The sequence below is a fragment of the Ranitomeya imitator genome, chromosome 4, assembly GCF_032444005.1.
Source record: "Ranitomeya imitator isolate aRanImi1 chromosome 4, aRanImi1.pri, whole genome shotgun sequence".
Lineage (NCBI taxonomy): Eukaryota > Metazoa > Chordata > Amphibia > Anura > Dendrobatidae > Ranitomeya > Ranitomeya imitator.
Window position 1 is genome coordinate 511,706,373 of NC_091285.1, and position 21,737 is coordinate 511,728,109.

A 21,737-nucleotide genomic window follows, 5' to 3' on the forward strand; every position below is an offset into this window, starting at 1 on the left:
CAACAGCATGTGAAATTGATTGTCAAACAGTGTTGCATCCTAAGTGGCTAAGTGGACGGTTTGATTTCACAGAAGTTATATTCTGTTATTCAAGTGTTCCCTTTATTTATTTATTTATTTATTTTTTTCCAACAAATTTAATTGGAGCACCGTTTATATATTAGGCTTTATCTGTGTGCATTTATCTTTATAGGAATAGCTTGTTAGATTATAGGCTTCTCTCCCTTAACTGTTATTCGGACCTGCTCCATTATATATATTTGGAGAATTGATTTGTAAAGGCTCAATGATGTGTGCAAAATAATAGAAGTATAGATAAAGAATAGTGATTTTGGTTTGTAACTGGCTACAACAAACAAATTATGTAAGAAACAAAGTTTCTGGGAAATTGTACATCCTGTACTATATATCCAAAACATGCCCAGGCTAATTGGCTTCCCATGAAACTGACTGTAGTACGTGAGTTTGTATGTGCTTGAGGGAAATCAGATCATTGACCTTGGGCAGAAGAATCTGAGTACATTCCCTGTACAGATTAGGCTACTTTCACACTAGCGTTGTTTGCTGTACGTCGCAATGCGTCGTTTTGGAGAAAAAAGCATCCTGCAAAGTTGCCCACAGGATGCGGTTTTTTCTCCATAGACTTGCATTAGCGACGCATTGCGACGTATGGCCACACATCGCATCCGTCGTGCGACGGATGCATCGTGCGATGGATGCGTCGTGTTTTGGCGGACCCTCGGCACAAAAAGTTACATGTAACTTTTTTGTGCGTCGAGTCCGCCATTTTCGACCGCGCATGTGCAGCCGAAACTCCGCCCCCTCCTCCCCAGAACTCACAATGGGCAGCGGATGCTTTGTAAAACTGCATCCGCTGCCCACGTTGTGCTACATTAACACACTGTACGTCGGGCTGACGGTGTGCGACTGCCCGTACCGACGGACTAGTGTGAAAGCAGCCTTATGGGAACACGCTGCAGTTATTGAAACGATACAGAAAATATTCTTCCCTTTTCAAGCTATAATTTAAAGGGAACCTGTCAGCAGGATTGTGCCCAGTAACAGTGTCAGGTCAGCGCCGTTATACTAATTAAAATGATACCTTGGTTGATGAAATGCGTCTTGTGGTTGTTGTTTATTGTTTATTTTCGATTTTGAGTTAATGATATGCCCGTGCTCCGAGGCATATCTATCAATATAATAATTATGTAAACTAAGGGGCAGAGCACCACATGAAGACCCCCCCCCCCCCCACACACACACACACACAAACACACACACGCCGCCCTACAGAATATAAAATAAAGATTACACAACAACCACAAGACAGATTTCATCTACCAAGGTATCATTTTAATCAGTATAATGACGTTGAGCTGACACTGTCTGTAGGTTATTGTGCACAATCTTGCTGACCGGTTCCCTTTAACCCCTTTGCGACACGTCATAATAGTACGCCGTTGTTGGACACCCTTCCTTTGTTGTGGGCTCCAGCGGTGAGACCACATCTTTTCCCGCACATGTCAGCTGTTTTGAAAAGCTATGTGGCGCTAACAGCTGCGGGAGGAATCGTGATCTTTCCGCTGCATTTAACATGCGCTCCCGTCAAGAACACCGGAAATCTTCCATCTGTGTTTGCGGGTCACTGTTTGGTTTACATGACAACCAGAGGTCTCTTGCAGACCTCTTTGATTGACACTGCCAGATTGCTATGACCACCGCCCAGTGGTCAGCGTTCATAGCAAGTGATTCATTCTGCTACATACAGGCTATCTGATCATCGTCTGTATGTAGCAGAGGCGATCGGGTTATGGCAGCTTCTAGTCTCCCATGGAGACTATTGAAGCATGCAAAAAGTAAAAAAAAAAAAAAAAGTTTTTAAAAAATAGATAAAAGTTTAAATCACCCCCCTTTGACCCCATTCAAAATAAAACAATAAAACAATAAAAAATAAAATCAAACCTACACATATTTGGTATCGCCGTGTTCAGAATCGCCCGATCTATCAATAAAAAAAAGATTAACCTGATGGCTTAATGGCGTAGCGAGGGGAAAAAAAAGTCAAGACTCCAGAATTACATTTTTTTTTGTCGACGCGACATTACATTAAATGCAATAATGGGTGATCAAAAGATCATATCTGCACCAAAATGGTATCATTAAAATCCGCTTGGTGCGCAAAAAATACTCGCCCAACCCGAGACAATGAAAAATAGACGCTGCGGGTGTCGGAAAATTGCATTTTTTTTTTTTTTTTACAAACTGGCTTTTTTCACCTCTTAGATAATAAAGACGCTAGACATGAACTCGTAATGACCTGGAGAATCATAATGGCAGGTCAGATTTAGCATTTAGTCAACCTAGCAAAAAAGCCAAACAACCAGTGTGGGATAGCACTTTTTTGCAATTTCACCGCACTTGGAATTTTTTCCCGTTTTCTATTACACGACATGGTAAAACCAATGGTGTTGTTCAAAAGTACAACTCATTCCGCAAAAAACAAGCCATAACATGGCCATTTTGACTAAAAAATAAAAAAGTTATGGCTCTGGGGAAAAAGGGGAGCAAAAAATGAAAATGCAAAACCAAAAATTCCCCTGATAGTTACCGTAAATGGTTACTGTCCCAAAACTTGCAAACAAAATGACGATATCCACCGAATCACAGCTGGGAAACAGGACAGTCCGTAAATGGTTGCCGAGGGCGACTGCACCACCGTATAATGCTGCGGGGTGCCAGGAGTTCGCTCTGCTTGGTGATGTGTTCACTCACACAGGCTGAGCTTTTGCAGAGCTGTTTGGCTCTGGGAAGAAGGGGAGCAAAAAAAATTAAAATGCAAAACCAAAAATACCTCTGGTTGTTAAGGTTTTTTGTTTATATCCTACATTGCCTATATGCTAGTCATCCCCATGATCAAATGCAGTTTTAATGAAGCCTCTGCAAATATAATTTTGCATCTCCTTTTTTTTCTGGAAGTATAGCAGATAGCCGAGGATTCCTGCAGTTCTCTCTCACTTGTCCTTTTCTTTGAGGAAGTTATTTACACTGTGGATGACTCTTTACTGACGTGTGCTCACTGAACAATGTCATCAAATTTCCTGTTTTTGGCCTTTGGAAAGCTGCTCTCCTATTTGCCACTTAGTAGAGAGATACATGGAGCCGGATACTTACAGCCGCTAGGATGTAAGGTTAATGCGGCATACTTAAGTAAATATGGTTGCTGTTCTGATAATTTATGGTTAACTGTTTTTCCTTGTAGTAAAAAATTGTCCGAGTGTTAAACATGTATTATATAAAAAAGGCAGAACTGTTCAGGGCTTTACTCGTACTTATCGCATTAGTGCGAGTGACTGCTGGACACCTCTGCTTCCTTTTCTGTCTACAAAAATACTGTTTATGAATTATGAAAAAAACAAACCCCAAAACTTACCAATACACATTGCCCCTGATTCATCAAGCAGTGTTCCCAAGTTTTCTGGTGTACACCTGCTTGAAATGTTTTCAAAGTTTTGCACAGCTCATAATTCTGCAAAATGTTGAGATTTTAAGTCCATCCTGGCAACTTTTTAAAATGTGGACGTAGTTTGGTCAAGCAGGGGCATGACTGAGTGCGGCCAACAAACCCAAAATTTGTACCAAAAGTTGTCAGTAGCGTAGGTAATGGGGCAGAGGGTGCGGGCGCCCCGGAGCTCTGAGGGGGGCAAGGGCCCACCTGGAGCTACGCTACTGTAACTATTGGCACGCAGCGCGCCGATACAGCTACATTCTGCGGCAGAGCAGGGAGAATCGATCTTCCTGCTATGGGGCCCCTGAGCAGGCGGGGGGCCCGGTGCCATCACCGGAAGATCAGCTGTTCCGGCATTAAACCGACACAGCTGATCGCATCGATGGGAGAAGGAGCGCTGCGCTCCTTCTCCCATCATTCCCCTGTCAGTGTCAGTGTCTGACGTCACCGACACTGACAGCGGGTGTGATGACGTCACTGCCTGGCGCCCGCTGTCAGGAGATCAGTGAGAGCAGCGCAGGAACCAGGAAGAAGAGAGGTTTTTTTTTTTTTGTTTTTTTAATGGGTGCTGCTGCCATATTACAGGGTCTGCCTATAGGGGCTGCTTTATTACAGGGTCTGACTGTGGGGGTGCTGCCTTACTACAGGGTCTAACTAAGGGGGATGCCTTATTACAGGGTCTGCTGCCTTATTACAGGGTCTGCCTATGGGGGTGCTGCCTTATTACAGGGTCTGCCTATGGGGGCTGCCGTATGCTATGGTCTGCCTATGGGGAGTGCATTATACTATATTGTGGGCTATTTGGTGCATTATGCTATTGTATATGGAGGCTTTCTAGGGGGCCATCATACAGTATGGAGACTACAGTGTGGGGTTCATTATACATTGTTGGAGCCATCAAACAGTTTGGGGGCTACTAAGGAGTCAGTATACTGTGTGGGTGGTACTATACAGTGAGGGGGCATTATACGGTGTATAAGATAGCATCATTCTATGTATAGGGGAGCTGTACAGGGGGGAGACTCGGGACTTTATTAAATGTAAAGTGGGCACTTATTGTTATAGGGGAACTCGGGTTACTGTGGGGCACACAGGGCATTATTACTTTCTAGGGGCAAAATATGGGCACAGTTTTCTAGGGCACTTGCACCTGGCATTACTATATTTTAGAGAGTTGCTTTAGAATTTGGAGGGCACAGAGAACCACACAGCAGGGGCAGTAATAGGGACACATACGGCAGCAGCGGCTCAGTATTGTGGTATCAGGGGCAGTAATAGGGACACATACGGCAGCAGCGGCTCAGGATTGGGGTATCAGGGACAGTAATAGGGACACATACGGCAGCAGCGGCTCAGGATTGGGGTATCAGGGGCAGTAATAGGGACACATACGGCAGCAGCGGCTCAGTATTGAGGTATAAGCAGGATGAGGAGTTTGTGCAGGTTGGGAATAGATGGTGATGGGGCTGGAATGTGAGAAGTGAAATGTGTCTTTGTTGTTTTCTCTGCAGACGAGTTGTAGCTGGAAGAAGTTGTCATGTCGGTCTGGGCCAGATGGAAAAGACGAGAAAAATGAACGATTCCATCAGAAAGCACGTCAGCGGTAAGTCATTATCTGTGCAGTGAACTGTTTTATGTTCTGTAGGGCTGGTATCTACCACTGACCATATGGCGGTAATATATTGGTGTTTATATAGAGATTATCTTCAGTAATAGCGCTGTCATCTGCTGAGGTTCTCCTCCACTATTAGGGTGCGTCACCGAGTTGTAATCAAGGTTACCTGGTTAGGGGCCCACTCAGAAGTTTCGCCCTCCCCCCCCCCCCCGAACCAAAACCCTAGCTATGCCTCTGGTTGGTTTGAATTATTACTGAAACGTACTGTCTCTGACCTGTTGTTGAATTTGCTTGCTCCAGCACTCTTTATCAGGACCGGCGTGCAATTTGTTAAAATTGTTTGAATCATGTTATTTCTGTACATTTCTTCCTGTTTTTTTTTCGTGGCTCCAGTTCTGCATTATTTCCTAAACAAGTTTTTATTTATTTTAATATTCCTAAACGGTGAACACAAAAATAATTTCCTCCTCCAAGATGGCAGGCATCGGCGGCGCCACCTTGGAGAAGGGGTTTTTTAAAAAAAATCTCTAGCAAGATGGCTGCTTCTGCGCTGTTGGCGCCATCAAATCACCGATAACTGCTACTGCGCAGGTGCAGCCAGTGCCATTTTTAAGCAAACCATTTAAAAAAAAAAAAAAAAAAAAAAAAAGTCGATATCCAATACATATTTCTGAAAGCCTCGTTCTGGCTCTCATAGACTTGCATTGAGCGCTTGTGAGGTAGCTTCTGACTTCCAGACAGTCAGAAGTTGCGCAAACAAGATGGCACCTAAGGACTAGCTGCAAAACCTGTGAAGACGTCAGAGGGTGAGTATGACTGGGCCTACAGTTAAAGTGCCACTCCAGCACTGTAAAAAACGCTGGAGTGGTGCTTTTAAGGAAAGATGTTTAGAAGTACTTCAGTATCTTATTAAACAGTGCCGTTTTTTTCCTTGCTGGCAGTGCAAGGGTTAATCTGTGAAGTTCCTGGAGCTTTCCTACCTGAATTGTCTTAGCTGTTCAGTGTTTGCCACGTGCCTCTACTATATATGCTCACAACTGGCAATTTGGAATTTCGAGTGTTAGTTCTTACTGCTTGATTTGGAGTTGGAGGTGGACTTCGTGGTTGGCGTTTAGAGATTGTTCAGTAGGTTGTTGCTTGGAGTTTTGTTTGTGTGCACATCCTCATCCCCTCCTGTGTGGTTTCGCCTTCCTTCTACTCCCCTGTGTTCCACTTTGTTGTTTTGTGTGTGTATTTTGTATGATTTTCATTTATCACTGCCAGTCTTCCCTTGTTTGTCTGGTTAGTGTTTTCCTATACACTTTGGCTTCCCACCTCCCTGAGTTGGGTAGGGGACAGATAAGGGTTGATATAGGAACATAGCAATGCACGTGAACCTGACATCTCCACCTTCATGAGTAATCGGGGAACAGTGATAACTAGTGTGCACCTAGTTCCAGGGACCTGGTTAGCGCCAACAGTCACCAATGTCTGCTTGACAGATGTCATGTGATTTACATGCTGTTTAGCAAGAAGTTATATGCCATTTTTACAAATGGAGAGCCCGCTAAAGCATCTCTTCTGAGAGAGGACAGCATGATGCTCCTTTAACACACTCGGTCTGCGTCGTGGTTAGCAGTGGGGTACCACAGGGGTCAGTGTTGGGCCCTCTTCTTTTTAACATGTATAATAATGACCTTGTAGGGGGCATACAGAGCAGAATTTCAATATTTGCAGATGACACTAAACTCTGCAGGGTAATCTATACAGAGGACGACAATTTTATATTACAGGATGATCTATGTAAACTAGAAGCTTGGGCTGATAAATGGCAAATGAGCTTTAATGGGGATAAATGTAAGGTCATGCACTTGGGCAGAAGTAATAAGAGGTATAATTATGTGCTTAATTCCAAAACTCTGGGCAAAACAGTCAATGAAAAAGACCTGGGTGTATGGGTGGATGACAAACTCATATTCAGTGGCCAGTGTCAGGCAGCTGCTACAAAGGCAAATAAAATAGGATGCATTAAAAGAGGCATAGATGCTCATGAGGAGAACATAATTTTACCTCTATACAAGTCACTAGTTCGACCACACTTAGAATACTGTGCACAGTTCTGGTCTCCGGTGGATAAGAAAGACATAGCTAAACTAGAGCGGGTGCAGAGAAGAGCGACCAAGGTTATTAGAGGACTGGGGGGTCTGCAATACCAAGATAGATTATTACACTTGGGGCTATTTAGTTTGGAAAAACAAAGGCTAAGGGGTGATCTTTTTTTTTTTTTTTATGTATAAATATGAGGGGGCAGTACAAAGACCTTTCTATTCTTCTTTTTAATCATAGACCTGAGACAGGGACAAGGGCATCCTCTGCGTTTGGAGGAAAAAAGGTTTAAGCATAATGAGAACAAGTCAGCACGATTTTGTAATGTAAAGGCATGGCTGTGTTACTGATTACTTAGATACTTTGGTCAAAAAATCTGCTTTGTAGTTCTTCTTTAATAACCATTTGAAGTTTCTGCTAAATAGATTTCTGTGCACAGTTACCGGACTGTGCGATGGGTCTTCTTCCTGTATGTGATTCTCTGGCTCTTTGTCTCCATTGTTTCAATAAAAGGTCACCGATTTTTCAGTCATCTGCCTCTTCTGTTTACAGTCTTCCCTTCAGAAAGAGGAGCAGGCAGACGGGCCGGTGAAATCAGAGTTGAAAGAGAAGACCCAGTGCACAGTCCAGCCCTCATGCACCAAAATCTGATTATCAGAAAACATGAGATAGTAATTAAAGAACCATCGCATCGCAAAGTGTAATTCCTACATGTTACCATCAATTCTGACCAGGGTTAGAGGTGGGGGATCCCAAACAGTAACTTTCCAGTCCATACCGAACACCTACTGTTCGGGCAGGGACCATGAATATGTATTTCACCAGGAAGTCCGTGTTACTGTTCGGGTTCTGCCCCCTGAACACTGCCTTTGATCTGCAGTAAAATCATCACCGCCAGTGAGACAACCACTGTTCCCACACTGTCAAATAACCGCGTGAGCCTACAGCTGTGATTGGAGTTAAAAAGTTTACCTTCGGTCACTGGTGTCGGCTGATGGGACTACTACTTCCATCAGCCTATGCCCGCTGCCACTAATAACTGCAAGAGCAGGCGGTGGCTGATTGGGAGTATTCAGAAGGCCGATGGGAGTAGTAGTCCCATCAGCCGACGCTAGTGACCGGAGGTAAACTTTTTGTCTCTAATCACAGCTGTGCGCTCACGCTGTTATTTGACAGCGTGGGAACCGCGGCTGTCTGACTGGTGGTGTAGGTGCTTTACATACTTTTTTTTGTATATTGATGGAGGAACTTACACCATTACGTCCCTAGCCAAAGTTAATACACACTTATGCTGTATGAAAATCTGTGTAGTCATTAAATCTTATACCGCAGTGGTTTTTTTGTGTGTTTTTGTTTGTTAGCTATTCAGCAATCTTTGGGAATATTTCTCCCCCCCCCCCCCCCCCAATTTTCTCAGATCTTTCAACAGGACTTGAAAAACTCTTGTTAAAAATGTAACAAAATAATAAAACACGAGGAAAACACTATAAAAATGCTTGGAGCTCATGGTGTTCCCTAGAAATGATTAAAACACAGTGCAGCCTTATACATGAAATCCTCTTGCCTTGTTTTTCAGATGCTGCTCTACAGCATAATAGCTAACATGGTATTGTATGTTATGAAACATTACTATTATGGATCCATTTGCAGGACCATTGCACAGCATTTGTTTGTGATGGAGCTCCGCTCTGCAGGGAGAACAGAGTCTATGGAGAGTTTGTTCCCATAGTTACTTGATCTTCTGCACCAGAATAAGAGGAGAATATCAGGAGGGGGAGGTTTGTGTTTACTATGAGCAATCACATAATGTGTCACATTGATAACGGCAACATGCTATCCCTGCAGAGCAGAGGAGAGGGTCAGGGACACCCAGGCTTCCGTTCTCAGATTTGTTACGTGACCCTTTTCATTTAGCACATTGTACCAAAGTATTGAACCAAATGATAGTTCTGCCGGTCTCTCCGGTGCAGCAGTGGATCTGAATACATATTAGTACTCTCTAAAATTCGTGGTTATGTTGTTCGTTTTGTTTTTTTTGTTTTTTATGCATGTGGATGAATTAAAAGGTCATAAAAATTGGAGTCACTGCGTAGTATTAGCCTGTTAAACCCTCTACTGCTGCAAAGCTTCTTCTCCGCTTTTCCATACTGACCTTAGTTTTTCTTGGCAGTGGCGGTATCCAGTCTACCTGACCTCTGCAGCCAATCACTGCCAGTAGTCAACACTGCTGCAGCTGTGTAAACCGATACTGACTGGGAGCAGCAAAAAGAAATGCCATGGGCTTCAGCAAGGAAATGCAATTCAGTTCCCAATTTTTCGAAGTCAGACCTCATCTTTTTAAAAATTACGGTAAACTTTTTTTTTTTTTTTTTTATTTAGTTATCCTCCAAGCATTGCAAAGCTAAGCATTTTTTTAAATTTACTTTATTATTTTTCTAATTTCTTTCTTCAGCACAATGCTGCAATGCTGATTCACATTCCTGGTTCATGCTCCTTTTAGAATCTGCTTTCAATTGGTGCTCTGCCAATATAACGCTGGTGGGGGTGAATCCACTGGGCCATGGGTCGGGCTTACCCTGGAGGAGTTTGACTAAGCAACTACCTGGTGTTTGCTGGAACCTGTCATGGTGAGGTTAGGCTTGGCCGCAGGGAGTCACCAGGTGCCACTCCAGGGCAGTCCCCGGGTATGCAGCAGCTGACCGGAGGATCAGAGGTGCGGTACAGAAGGGAAAAGATAAAGCGTGGTCAAGCAGTCTAAGATTGGGGCAAGCAGCAGCGGATCAGTAGGAATAGCCAGGGTCAGGAGAAGAGGTCAGGCAGGATGGGAAACTAGCTGGCTCAGAAGCTGAATACTGAGAAACATGCACAAAACAAACTGGGTAGGAACAAACGTACGGGCAAGGAGTGGAGGGAGGAGCCACTTTATATAGAACCAGCTCGCATAGGATAGGCTGGGGAGCTAGATCTCCACAGGACACAGCAGGGTTAAATTCCTGCAGAGACTGGCCACTCCCCCTAAGGCCACATGGAAATGCCCTGCTCTACCAGCCATGCACGGGAAGCAAACTTTAGCGGAACGCCTGCCGCGAGGAGAAACTGTACGGTGAGTAGGGTGGTGCTGAGGAGCCATGCAAGTTGTCGCTGTGACAGCCAAGATGAGTACTCTATTTAAAAACGGAATTCTCTTCTTTGAGTACAAGCATAAACAGCTGCTAGGCTCAGATAGAGGATTTAAAATTGATGGGACAAAAAATCGGCAGCTTTTTGGGAACTATTTGTATGGTGTAGCTAGAGAGTGTGGTAAAAATGACCAGGCAATATAATTGTCCTCATACGTACAATTACGACAATAGACTTGTCCTTTTTTTTATTTTTTTTTTTTATTTTTAGTGGTGAGAAAAAAATTGAAAATTTTTTTTTTTAAAAAAAAAAAAAAAAAAAAAAAAAATTTTTTCTCGAGACCAGTAACGCTTTCACTTTTCTGTCGATAGGGCTGTGTGAGGACTTAAAACATTTTGGCATTTTATTTATTTTTGTTTATGGTGTCTATTGATTGGGTGAACAATTTTTAGATTTTGATAGATCAGACTTTTATTGATACGGCAATACCACATACTGTAAGTGTCGTGTTTTTTTTTTTTTTTTTTCTATATTTTTAATGATGGCATAGGTGGAGATTCAGGCTTGTGGTTTTTTTTTTTTTTTTTTTTTTCTGTATAGGATTTTGGTATCCTAGAGGGACTTGACCCTGCAATCGTCTGATTGCTTGTGCTATATACAGAAACAGACGTCATGGGAATGCCGATGGGTGCATAGAATGATGTGCCCCATGCTGGCACGCGGTTAACGCCGCTGTCAGGGACTGAGAGCAGAATTTTAACAGTTAAGGTGAACTCAGGTTAAGTCTGCCTGCAATTACTGGCTGTGTTGCAGCCACTATCTAGCGTGAGACTGCTCCATACACGCACTACCATCCTGTTCCGTACAGCAGAAGTTGGTAAGGGGTTAACATAGATGAAAACACTGATATTGTGGATTATTTTGATAAAACGATGACCTTTGAAATAAATGCATGTGGATTATATAGACACAGGTTATTATAACGGAGCAACTCACTGAAAGACAAAACCTGTCCATGTATCCCATTGTGTGAGACAGAATGGTGCTCTTTAGTGGAAGTCTCCATTTTCCTTGTGCATTGGCCTCTGCCGAAGAAAATGTATAGCTCGCCTACCAAGATCATGATTAAGGAAGCCAGCCTTTTAGAAAAGTGGTAGTCTTGATGAGAAGAGCCATTTGAAAAGTATGATGAAATTATAACTTCAGACACGCAACAATGTAAAACATTTTCCAGATTATTTCATTCAATTAGTAGTCTGCATTCTATTCAGGGACATGCATGGACATCTCCTGTTGGATGTCAACGATTCTTGATCAGTTTACAGGGGTGATCCTCTTCTGCAATATTGAATCGCCTTGAAATTTTAAATGTCAGTGTTTTGACCCCACTCTTCGTGCCTCCAGAAAATTTCCATATGTTCAGATGTGGAAGGACTGAATGTGTGCTAATGCTGTACTTATTTACAGTATGTATAGGCTGTGGCTCCATTTAAAGTCAGTCAACAGCACGCAGGTTTGCTTGAATTACGGAACTTGTTCATGTTAGTGCCATCCAAACGTTAAGGATGGTTTAACACATTCATATTTCACAATCCATTCTCGCACAGATCGGAACAGACTTGAGTATCTACTAACCCAAACTCTACTGCCTCACATATGCTTACAGTGGGTCAAAAAAGTATTTAGTCAGTCAGCAATAGTGCAAGTTCCACCACTTAAAAAGATGAGGCGTCTGTAATTTACATCATAGGTAGACCTCAACTATGGGAGACAAACTGAGAAAAAAAAAATCCAGAAAATCACATTGTCTGTTTTTTTAACATTTTATTTGCATATTATGGTGGAAAATAAGTATTTGGTCAGAAACAAAATTTTATCTCAATACTTTGTAATATATCCTTTGTTGGCAATGACAGAGGTCAAACGTTTTCTGTAAGTCTTCACAAGGTTGCCACACACTGTTGTTGGTATGTTGGCCCATTCCTCCATGCAGATCTCCTCTAGAGCAGTGATGTTTTTGGCTTTTCGCTTGGCAACACGGACTTTCAACTCCCTCCAAAGGTTTTCTATAGGGTTGAGATCTGGAGACTGGCTAGGCCACTCCAGGACCTTGAAATGCTTCTTACGAAGCCACTCCTTCGTTGCCCTGGCGGTGTGCTTTGGATCATGGTCATGTTGAAAGACCCGGCCACGTTTCATCTTCAATGCCCTTGCTGATGGAAGGAGGTTTGCACTCAAAATCTCACGATACATGGCCCCATTCATTCTTTCATGTACCCGGAGCAGTCGTCCTGGCCCCTTTGCAGAGAAACAGCCCCCAAAGCATGATGTTTCCACCACCATGCTTTACAGTAGGTATGGTGTTTGATGGATGCAACTCAGTATTCTTTTTCCTCCAAACACGACAAGTTGTGTTTCTACCAAACAGTTCCAGTTTGGTTTCATCAGACCATAGGACATTCTCCCAAAACTCCTCTGGATCATCCAAATGCTCTCTAGCAAACTTCAGACGGGCCCGGACATGTACTGGCTTAAGCAGTGGGACACGTCTGGCACTGCAGGATCTGAGTCCATGGTGGCGTAGTGTGTTACTTATGGTGGGCCTTGTTACATTGGTCCCAGCTCTCTGCAGTTCATTCACTAGGTCCCCCCGCGTGGCTCTGGGATTTTTGCTCACCGTTCTTGTGATCATTCTGACCCCACGGGGTGGGATTTTGCGTGAGCCCCAGATCGAGGGAGATTATCAGTGGTCTTGTATGTCTTCCATTTTCTAATTATTGCTCCCACTGTTGATTTCTTCACTCCAAGCTGGTTGGCTATTGCAGATTCAGTCTTCCCAGCCTGGTGCAGGGCTACAATTTTGTTTCTGGTGTCCTTTGACAGCTCTTTGGTCTTCACCATAGTGGAGTTTGGAGTCAGACTGTTTGAGGGTGTGCACAGGTGTCTTTTTATACTGATAACAAGTTGAAACAGGTGCCATTACTACAGGTAATGAGTGGAGGAAAGAGGAGACTCTTAAAGAAGAAGTTACAGGTCTGTGAGAGCCAGAAATCTTGATTGTTTGTTTCTGACCAAATACTTATTTTCCACCATAATATGCAAATAAATTGTTAAAAAAACAGACAATGTGATTTTCTGGATTTTTTTTCTCAGTTTGTCTCCCATCGTTGAGGTCTACCTATGATGTAAATTACAGACGCCTCTCATCTTTTTAAGTGGTGGAACTTGCACTATTGCTGACTGACTAAATACTTTTTTGCCCCACTGTATGTGGCTGTTGAGTTCGGGTCGGAAAACCCATTGCTGGTCCGTGCATTACGATTCAAGTATGGACCACGAAGCAATGATGTGTGAGACTCACCTCAGGTGGGCAGACCTAACTCGCGCTCCCTAGCAGAGTTGATGATCTGCCAAGTATCCACTGGTTATCTTCAGGATTTGTTGCTCAAAGTTCATCTGTCCTGTATATACTAGAAAAGGTTTTGGCACAATGAAGACAGAAATCCTCTCCTTTTTAGAGATCAAAAGGAGTAGTTTACCACTGATATGATGGGAGAAAAACTTCTGGTCATGAAAAGGTTAAAAGGGTTAGACCATATCTTGAGATGATAATGAAGTGGACACTCTTCTAGAGCAGCATGCTTGTCTGGGCTTATGATCACTTAAGGTTGACATGGGAGGACTGCCTTCCTTCTTTCTGCTTCCTTTGGTTGATGATCGTGAACTTTCAGGAGAGGCTGCTTACTCAGCAAAAGTGTCTCCTACTCCCTTCGGAAACCAACTCCTGCTTGATATGATTTCCGAGCTGTCCTAGGTGTTAAGAATTGCAATTTTTACTTTATAGCTGATGGCATGGAAAATATGTACTTGAATGCTGCCCACAAAGGCCAATAACTACCATATTGCTTTTTTTCATTTTGGATGGATGTAATGTGCCTAGAGGCTGAAAGATGCATCCATGAGACAACAATGTTGTGTTCCACATCTGCATGTGGGCTGAAGACACTCTGAGGTCACAGTATACTATGGACCCTTACAATTTTATGAGCACCATATTAATTAGGGCTTCACTAGATAAGTGGTACTGACTTTGGCTTTTTTTTTTTTCATTTGTTTTGTTATTCTAATCTTAGTCAACTCTTCTTAAGCTTTATATTCAGAAAACGTTGTCAACATTCAGGTTTCCAAGAAATGAATAAATTCAGTGCATCCAGAGAAGGTCCTCACTACTGAAAAATGAATGTGAAAGATGTTACGGCTCAGTACACCCCATCATGGGAGGGTGTTTATATATCCTGGACACTCTCATGAAGGTGTACTCAACTGACACATCTATTACATCAATTTTACAGTAGTGAGGATCTATATAACATTTTATATTTTTAAATAAGCTCAAAATGCACAGCATTTTTTGGGGGGTAAAATAGTGGACATCATGATACACCCCATATCAAGCCCATTGGGTGCCATTGTTGTTCAAAATTTGAGTGTGTGGAATCGGTCACAAAATGGTGTTCTGATCATATGATGGAAAATGAAACCATAGAAGTAATCGAGCCAGGAAATCACCAAAGCAATTCAGGTGGTAACTAGTAGTCTTTTCTCTTTCCCCCATGACTGCACCACAGAGAGAGTGTCATCCGCCCCTCACGGACAGGAAACCTACAGATAAAAAGAGATGGTACCTCTCCCACATCAGTTCGGTTTCCTGTCCCTGATGGGGAACCTACAGTCCACATACCTGTAGATCATCGTGGGATGCCAGGGGCCAACCAGCCAATCCAGGCAGCGGGGGTCCCTGCCTATGCTGGGGTGGTTTTAGTTCTTCCCCTGAAGCGCAACTACCGGGGTCAGCGGGCCTTGTGGGTATGCGGGGAGAGGCAGTGAAGAGAGATTCAGTCTGCCTCTCCTGAAATTTCCACAAGCCCAGTGGATAGGTGACGGTGGTTGGCTTGGGGGTCCACTGCCGGGCCATTCATAGCTCCAAGGGCCAGCGTCAGGGTGGCGGCCGCCTTAGGACAAGCGTCGCCGGTCAATCCAGGGCGAGCGAACAGCGGTTACCTCATGGTGCTCCTGCCGTTTCCTCCGGGAAGCCAAGTGCCGGAAGTGTGCGGTGCGTGCGCCGGGGGCGCAGTGCACTACTGGGAAATTGGTATTGTGCGGGGGAAATTGGTATTGTGCGGAGGCAATTCCAGGGTCAGCGTAATGCTTCACTGGGTAATCGGTGATCCTGGATGCCGCAGAGCTGGAGGCCCTGAAGAGGCTTTACAAGGGCACCAGTTTTCAAAATCAGTGCTCAAGAATCACCATGAGTGATCAGGAGCAACCGGAGGAGCAGGTCCCGCAGGAGCAGTCCCCTCCAAAAAAGCATCGGCGGCAGCAGCATCAGCACCTGCAGCAACGACAGCAACAGGGAGATGCCTCGTCACAGCGGTGGCAGACATTCAGGATCTCAGCGCAGCAGAGGCTCTGGCAGAACCAGAGTGCCAAAAGCGGGTCCAGTCGTGGAAATAACCCCTAGGCCAGAGCCGGTATCTCTCTAACAGGAGGGTAAGTGACCTTCGTGAAAGTCCACCTTTAATTAGGTCCAGCAAAGTGTTAATCCGCACAGCAGGGAAGCCCACTCGGTGCATAGGTAACTGCATGAACTGATGCTGCAAGCATGTATACAGCAGTAAGTGCTCCGTGAGCTGGGGTGCCACTCCAAAGAAATAGCCACAATGGTTACAAAAATTGAAAGGAACGGATGGCACTCGCCGGTTAAAAAAACTTCTTTATTCTATTACTTTAAAACATCGGCATTGGGAGGATGGGAGCAGGAGTGGAATGGATGACAGCCGTTTTGCGCTGCAGTGGCGCTTCTATTGGTCACTTCACCTTTAATTAGAGTTTATTGTCTCTTCATAGGGGAAGAAATGCGCAACAAAATCCAAACATGGAACTTGTGCAATCTGCGCAGAAGAGCTACCCACCACATGGGGGAAAAGACTCTGCACTGTATGCATAGAACAGACAATATGTGAAGAATCCCCGAAATTTGCATTAGACCTAAAAGTGCGAATTTAAAAATCAGGTAGAAGATGCTCTCAAGGGTCTTGAAAGTTCAAAGAAAAAGCGCAGATCCAGGCTTAGGTCCCTGGAATCAAGTATCAGCAAGGGAGAAAGCGACTCAAACAGTTCACATTCTTCGCCTCCTTCTCCATCCTCAGAAGTGCGTTGCAGCTGCTTCCCGATTAGAGACAGATGCCCTTGTGAAGGCCGTCAGAACAACCATGGGGCTAGTAGATTCGCGACCTAAGGGCTCTTTTCCACTTGAGAGAAAAAAAAGGTCCGATTTACGGACCGAAAAACGGAGATAAATCATGCGAGTGTCATTCTATTTTAATTTTATTTTCTATTTTTTTTTATCGCAACATCCATATGACATCCGTATGGCTGTCTGATTTTTACGCACCGGTGTCCTTTGAAAAGCTGGCAAATCAGTGCTGTGTACAGTAAAATCACACTGACAGATTAGAATAGAAAAGATAGAATAGATATACACACATAGAATAGGTGTGTGTATATGTATATGTATGTATATATATATATATATATATATATATATATATATATATATATATATATATATATATAATCACTTCTTGATTAACCATTTAAGTTGCAGTCTGAATGTGAGAACGCTAGAGAAACTCCAAAAGGTGGACCCACTAGACCGCGAACCCTCCTAGGGTGAGTGGACCCGGTGGACCACCCCCTACACAGGGAGCTTTCGGGGCAGGCGCAGCTAGTACCAAAAGGAGAAGTGCAGAAGAGAGAGTAACACGGCAGGAGCACAGAAACACGGACAGGGCGGAGATGCAGGTATAATCAGAAAGCGCACCGGGAAGACCGGCGGGAGTGAGATGATATAAATGGTGAGGACGGCAGGAGTATCTGACACTGGGAGTGATACAAAATGCAGGCAGGATGGAATGAAGGGGACACGGAACAGAGAGTAACAGGAGAGACTGGGAACCTAGCAGGCGAGATGAGACACGGACTGGTTGACACGACGAAGGAAAGGCTGTAAGGAACAAAACAGGAGACACCGGTAGGCAGGCACTGGAAGGGAGACGAAGGGGAAAACAGAGAGGAAGGCGAGGGAAAAAACACTAAGGACCGAAGGTATACCAGGCAGCTTAATAAGAGCAGACAGAGGACGGAGTGACCAGACAACGTGGGGCCAGAGTCGCATGAAAACACAAATGACAATCGGGCATTGCCAGGAGGAAGAGGCGGCCTGATAAGGAGGACGGAGGAATACCTTCCGGGTGGAGGTCCTCCAGAGCACAGAGCGTACCAGAGAGAGCGGTATGGATCAGCGAGAAGAATGTGCGCATGCGCCGCCGAACTCAGTGCATGCGCGCACCCGAGGAGGACCAGGAGTCGAGTGCGCAAGAAGACCGGAGACAAGCAGGGACGCCGCAGCGTGGTAAGTATGGGAAACATGCGGCGAGGCAGGTGGGAGCATAACACTGAAGTTCTGTTAATGCTCTGTAAACCAACTGATGCGGGAGAGAGGTACCGCCTCTTTTATCTGTAGGTTTCCTGTCCCTGAGGGGTGGATCCCTGTCTCTCCGTTCTGCCCACATGGGATCAGAGAAATGCAGTTATCAGTAAGTAACTACAATTTTCTCTATTTCCTATGCATTGGTTTTACTGATGTTTAATGATCATAGTTACATTTCACATTTCTGGGAAATATAATCTTCTCTGCCAGAATATGTTTCAGTACTGTAAGTGATGTGAAAACAAGACTAGACAAAACTATCAGCAGCTCTGGGTTTTTCTGGAGCCAAGGTCGAGTGCATTTGATAAATGTTCAGTTCTGTCACTTACTGGGCACAATAATAAACCTTGTTCCCACTGCTTATTTAACCCCTGTAACAACCCTGCTGGCATCACTGCATGGCCTCCCATCCCCCACCTGCATTACACTCAAACTCTCTCACATCTCTGGGCCTTATTGTGACTTCTCTCTGCTGCTAGCTCCATGCTGTGTGCCTCATGTCTGCTGTTTGCTCTGTGCATGCTCTGTCTATGTCCATAGGGGGGGCGGCGCCCGAAAACTCCTGTGTCTTACTGAGTCTGTGTCAGGGCTGTGGAGTCGGTAAGCCACAGTTGCGACTCCGACTCCTGGATTTTATCAGGTTCCGGCTCCGACTCCGGCATAAATGGCCAATTCGTAACAATAAATTAACTGTTGTCAAATATTAACATCGTGCTTATTCAGTTTCTCACCATCCTATAAGTAATTAGACCACTTAGAGCAAAAACTCTATTTATTAGAATACAATTAGAATATAGCAAATAACTTTTATAAACTTTTCTAAACTCTTGTAAGTAAATATGCAATAAACACTGTTATGCAGTTAATAAGAAGAAATCTATAAATTTGTCCTCAGAAAAAGTATTGCCTCTGTCAGATCCTCCTTCATGGATGCCCTCAAATCTGATCTAATTATTTTGAGAGCAGAAAACAACCTCTGTACACTAACTTGGGTTGGTGGCAAAGCAGTAACCACTCGGGCAACATCTCTGACAATGTCAGGATACAGAGGAATCGCTTGTTGCACTGTTATTTTTGATGAACGGTCAAATTTCTCAATTTCTTTTAGTGCACATGAAAAATTCTGCTGAAATGTACTGGCTGTGTTCTTTGAATATGCGGCTCCAACTCCCATAAGGGTGGAGCCACATATTCATTACTGTAATTAGCGGTAACGGTGACCGCTCAGTAGTGGAAGAAGCTGGGGCTCCGGGGAAGCAGGGACTGCACCGCACCAGGAGCAGGTGAGTATAACGGGGAGAGGAGCGCAGCGCTGCGCGATATTCACCTGCTCCTTGTGCCGGGCGCCACTCCGTCTTCAGCGTTTTCTGCAGTGACTCTCAGGTCAGAGGGTGCGGTGACGTGGTTAGTGTGTGCCCTTTGCCTGAACGTCAGTGCTGAAGATGGAGCGGCGCAGGAACGAAGTCAGGTGAATATTGAAAGTGCCGGGGGCCTGAGTTACGGAGAGGTGATTATGTGACTTTTTTTTTTAATCGCAGCAACAGCAAATGGGGCAAGTGTCTGTATGGAGCATCTTATGGGGCCATAACGTTTGTGCAGCACTATATGGGGCAAGTGTCTGTATAGAGCAGTGTTCCCCAAGTCCGGTCCTCAAGAGCCACCAGGATTTCCTTAGTATTGCACAGGTGATAATTGCATCACCTGGACAGGCAAGCATTCAATGACCTGTGCAATACTAAGGAAATCCTCAAAACGTGACCTGTTGGTGGCTCTTAAGGACCGGACTTGGGGAACACTGGTATAGAGCATCTTATGGGGGCATAACGTTTGTGCAGCACTGTATGGGGCAAGTGTCTGTATGGGGCCACAATCAACGTTTGTGCAGCACTATATCTTTATGGAGCATCTTATGGGGCCCTTATTAACCTTTATGCAGGATTATATGGGGCATATTTTAATATGGAGCATCTTATGGGGCCCATCATAAACTTTATGGATCATTATATGGGGCTCCTGATTTCAATATAGATATTCAAAAACACAACCTACTGATGTCTCAATTAATTTTACTTTTATTGGTATCTACTGTATTTTCTGGTGTATAAGACTACTTTTTAACCCCTGAAAATCTTCTCAAAAGTCTGGTATCGTCTTATACGCCAGGTGTCGTCTTATAGGGCAGGTGCGGAGTAATCTGCGGTCTCCGCATATTGTGGGGGAGCGACCCCAATGACGAGGTGAGGGGGCACCTCACCGGGAAGGTGTAAGTGAAGCAGAGGCAGAGAAGGAGATAATAGGATACAAGGGCGAGCCAGATGAGTGAAAGAGTGTTTTTCTAGGCACAGCACCGCGCTCTCTCTTTTTTGAATAACCCTGGCATCCCAGACGCTGACAGTTTGCTTCACTTACACCTTCCTGGTGAGGCGCTCCCTCACCTAGTCATCGGGACCACTCCCCCCCCACTATATACGTCGACCGCAAATTGCTCCGCACCCACCCTATAAGAAGACACCCGGCATATAAGACAACCCCCGACTTTTGAGAAGATTTTATATTTTAACTGGAAAAGTTGGGGGTCGTCTTATACGCCCTTTCGTCTTATACGCCGGAAAATACGGTATTTTTACTTTTGACATTTACCGGTAGCTGCTGCATTTCCCACCCTAGGCTTATACTCGAGTCATTAAGTTTTCCCAGTTTTTTTGTGGCAAAATTAGGGGTCTTGGCTTATACTCAGGTCGCGGCTTATACTCGAGTATATACGATATTCTTTAAATAAAAAAAATAAAAGTACACATATTTAGTATCGCTGCGTCAGTAACGACCCGACCTATAAAACTGTCCCTTTAGTTAACCCCTTCAGTGAACACCGTAAAAAAAGGCAAAACACTTTATTATCATACCGCCAAACAAAAAGTGGAATAACACACAATCAAAAAGACTGATATAAATAATCCTGGTACTGCTGAAAACGTCATCTTGTCCCGCAAATAACGAGCCACCATAGAGCGTCAATGAAAAAATAAAAAAGTTAGTCCTCCGAATAAGGTGATGCAAAAATTTTTTATTTTTTATATAAAATAGTTTTTATTGTAAAAAAGCGCCAAAACATAAAAAAAGGTATAAATGAGGTATCGCTGTAATCGTTCTGACCCAAAGAATAAAACTACTTTAACAACTTTTTTACGTGGAACGGTATAAGCGCCCTCCCCCAAAGGAAATTCACGAATAGCTGTTTTTTGGTCATTCTGCCTCACAAAAATCGGAATAAAAGTCACGTGCCAGAAAATGGTACCAATAAAAACGTCAACTTGTCACGCAAAAAACAAGACCTCACATGACTATGTGGTCCAAAATATGGAAAAATTATAGCTCTCAAAATGTGGAGATGCAAAAACTATTTTTTGCAATAAAAAGCATCTTTTAGTGTGTGACGGCTGCCAATCATAAAAATCCGCTAAAAAAAACGCTATAAAAGTAAAACAAACCCCCCTTCATCACCCCCTTAGTTAGGGAAAAATAACATTTAAAAAAATGTATTTCCATTTTCCCAATAGGGTTGGGGCTAAAGTTAGGATTGGGGCTAAAGTTAGGGTTTGGATTACTTTTACAGTTGGGATTAGGGTTAGGGGTGTGGTTAGGGTTATGGTTGAGATTAGGGTTTGGTGTGTGTTTGGGTTGGGGTTTTCGTTAGAATTGGGGGGTTTCCACTGTTTAGGCACACTAGTGGCTCTCCAAACGCGACATGGCATCCCATCTCAATTCCAGCCAATTCTGCGTTGAAAAAGTAAAACAGTGCTCCTTCCCTTCCGAGCTTTCCCGTGCACCCAAACAGGGATTTACCCCAACATATGGGGTAT

The 21,737-nt window shown here is 44.0% G+C and overlaps 1 protein-coding gene across 3 annotated transcripts in view; it reads left to right on the forward strand.

Annotated features, from left to right (window-relative positions):
• PDE8A (phosphodiesterase 8A) overlaps window positions 1-21,737 on the forward strand; it is a 490,200-nt gene that overhangs the window by 286,670 nt on the left and 181,793 nt on the right. The window contains exon 1 of one of the 3 annotated variants that reach the window (XM_069766082.1): window positions 5,090-5,108. The exons of the other annotated variants lie outside the window; for them this stretch is intronic. The gene's annotated coding sequence lies outside the window, so the exon portion shown is untranslated. Of the gene's footprint in view, window positions 1-5,089; window positions 5,109-21,737 lie in introns of those variants that run through there. 3 annotated transcript variants of the gene reach the window in all.